This window comes from Haematobia irritans, chromosome 2 (genome assembly GCF_050003625.1).
Source record: "Haematobia irritans isolate KBUSLIRL chromosome 2, ASM5000362v1, whole genome shotgun sequence".
In the NCBI taxonomy this organism is placed as follows: domain Eukaryota; kingdom Metazoa; phylum Arthropoda; class Insecta; order Diptera; family Muscidae; genus Haematobia; species Haematobia irritans.
Genome location: NC_134398.1, coordinates 54,777,777 through 54,780,161, shown reverse-complemented (window position 1 = coordinate 54,780,161; position 2,385 = coordinate 54,777,777). Strand labels below are relative to the sequence as shown.

General features: G+C 34.3%; 1 long non-coding RNA gene across 1 annotated transcript; it reads right to left on the bottom strand.

The window, feature by feature from the left end:
• Positions 1-1,634: 1,634 nt before the first annotated feature.
• LOC142223415 (uncharacterized) lies at positions 1,635-2,125 on the bottom strand. Its single transcript, XR_012718717.1, has 2 exons — positions 2,001-2,125; positions 1,635-1,937 (listed from the first exon to the last, which is right to left on the bottom strand). It is a non-coding gene; the product is annotated as an uncharacterized LOC142223415 (long non-coding RNA).
• Positions 2,126-2,385: the final 260 nt, after the last annotated feature.

The window sequence follows — 2,385 nt, the reverse complement described above, 5'->3', positions numbered from 1 at the left end:
TGACAAGGGACCTCCATTGCACTACGGTGGATGGTTAGCATGTCCGCCTCCAAATATTGGTCTAAGACCCCATAAAATATATATTCTTGGTCGATCTAACGATGTCCGTCATGTCATGTTAAGCTCAATGACAAGGGACCTCCATTGCACTACGGTGGATGGTTAGCATGCACGCCTCGAAATATTGGTCTAAGACCCTATAAAGTATATATTCTGGGTCGATCTAACGATGTCCGTCCGTCCGTCTGTTGAAATCATGCTATTTTCCGTACGAAAGAAGCTATTGACTTGAAATCAGATGGCAAATGGGCCATATCGGTCTAATCTTACGCATATTCCCCATATAAATGGACCCCCAGGTTTGGCTTTCGGAGCCTCTTAGGGAAACAAATTGTATCCGATCCGGTTGACATTAGGTACGTGTATATGGTTACTAAAATTCATGCAAAAATTTTTCTATATCGGTCCATATTTATATAGCCATCATATAAACCGATCCCCAGATTTTGTTTGAAGGAACAAATTTCATTCGATCCAGTTGAAATTTGGTACATGGTATTAGAATATGGTCCCTAACATTCGAGCACAAATTTGTCCATATTGGTCCAAAATTATATAGACCCCATATAAACCGATCCCTAGACTTGACCTCCGGGGCCTGTTGGAGGAGCAAATTTCATCCGATTCGATTAAAAATTTGTACCTTGAGTTAGTATATGGCCTCTAACAACCATGCAAAACCCAAGTAATTCGATTCGATTACAGCTTTTAGTAGAAATTTGTACGCAATCCGTGGTGGAGGGTACATAAGATTCAGCCCGGCCGAACTTACGCCCGTATATATTTGTTTATAACTCGCTTTTTTCATATTTTTTATTTTAAATCTTTTTGTTTCAAACAGGTTAAAAATTACTAAAATTTTATTTTTATTTTATTTATTTATAAAATTATTTACCAATAGATCACGTAAGTGCAGTCGCCACAAGTTCTACTAATCAGTAATTGATACCAGACGTGTGTCCCTTCTGCAACCAAGGTACACATGACACTAGTCAACTGTTACAACAACAATCAGGCAAGAAAAGAAAGTCGAATTTCGGACGTGACTACTATATTGTACACTACCCATACAGTCGATAAACTTTTCAACAAAGATGGTTTGTCCTTAGAGTTACGAGATTCAATTTTAAAAGAGATATCTTTACATAAAAGAGATCATTTTGCCGTGCAAATTTGGAACAAATCTTCCTTAAATTTGATGCTGTTTATAACTTAACTATAAAGCTAAAACTTATTTATTATACCCACCACCATACACTGGTAGAAAAAGTTTCGTTAATACGATGAATTTCTACGTTGTATTAACGAAATTCTTCATTAAAAGTCAGCCAACGTAGCATTTCGTTATAACAACGTAATTTTACGTTATATTTACGAAACACTTTATGGAATACATTTCGTAGTATTAACGAATAATTACGTTGCTATTACGTAGCCTTTTCGTTGTATTAACGAATATTATTCGTTGTATGAATGAAATTTATTCGTTGTATGGGTGCAGCTTATACGTTGTATGAATGAAAATTATTCATTGTATGAATGAAAGGCGAACGTTGTATAAATAAACACAAAAGTTATATTAATGAAACCCAACCAATTAGCGCATTTGAGTGTAGTAATTGGTAGTGTATTATTTTTTGTTAAGATCTTTGAAATATGGTTTACATACAGTAAGAAATAATGTATAATGATAAATTAAGTAATATAATAAACATATATTGTGACTTTCACTTAAGAAAAAAGCCTCTTATTTCTAAGATCAAAAAATGATAATCGTATCACCGTGTCCATTTATCCAATTTTTGTGCAACCAAGGTTCATCACCGTAATTGTTCCGCCTTCTTCATCTGAAAGTTCACTTCCCCGGGGCATTTTCACTAAAGATTAAAAATGTACACTAAATTTCTTGCGAATATACAAAAAACACCAATTTAACTAACCTAACCCATCTATGTTTATTATTCACAACGAAACTGTAATGAGCGTGTGCACTCTTCAGCGAAAAGAACGTAAATGTTGTTAATGTTTGCCCATCAGACAAGTTTTCTGTTGAACTTTTTACCGTTTGTTTTTCAAGACGCACACGCACACATGTGCTTATTGCCATACTAAGATGTGTATGTACCAATTACATACACGCTAGAGAGAGTATGAAGAGACGTTTTAGAGAGAGAGAGAGAGAGAGTAAGGAGAGGCAGAAATACTCAAACTCCCATTCGTATTATTAATGAACATATTTCATTAATATGACGAAATATAACAATTTAAAATTTATTTTTTAATGAGCCATATCATTATATTAACGATCGATTTCGTTTTATAAAT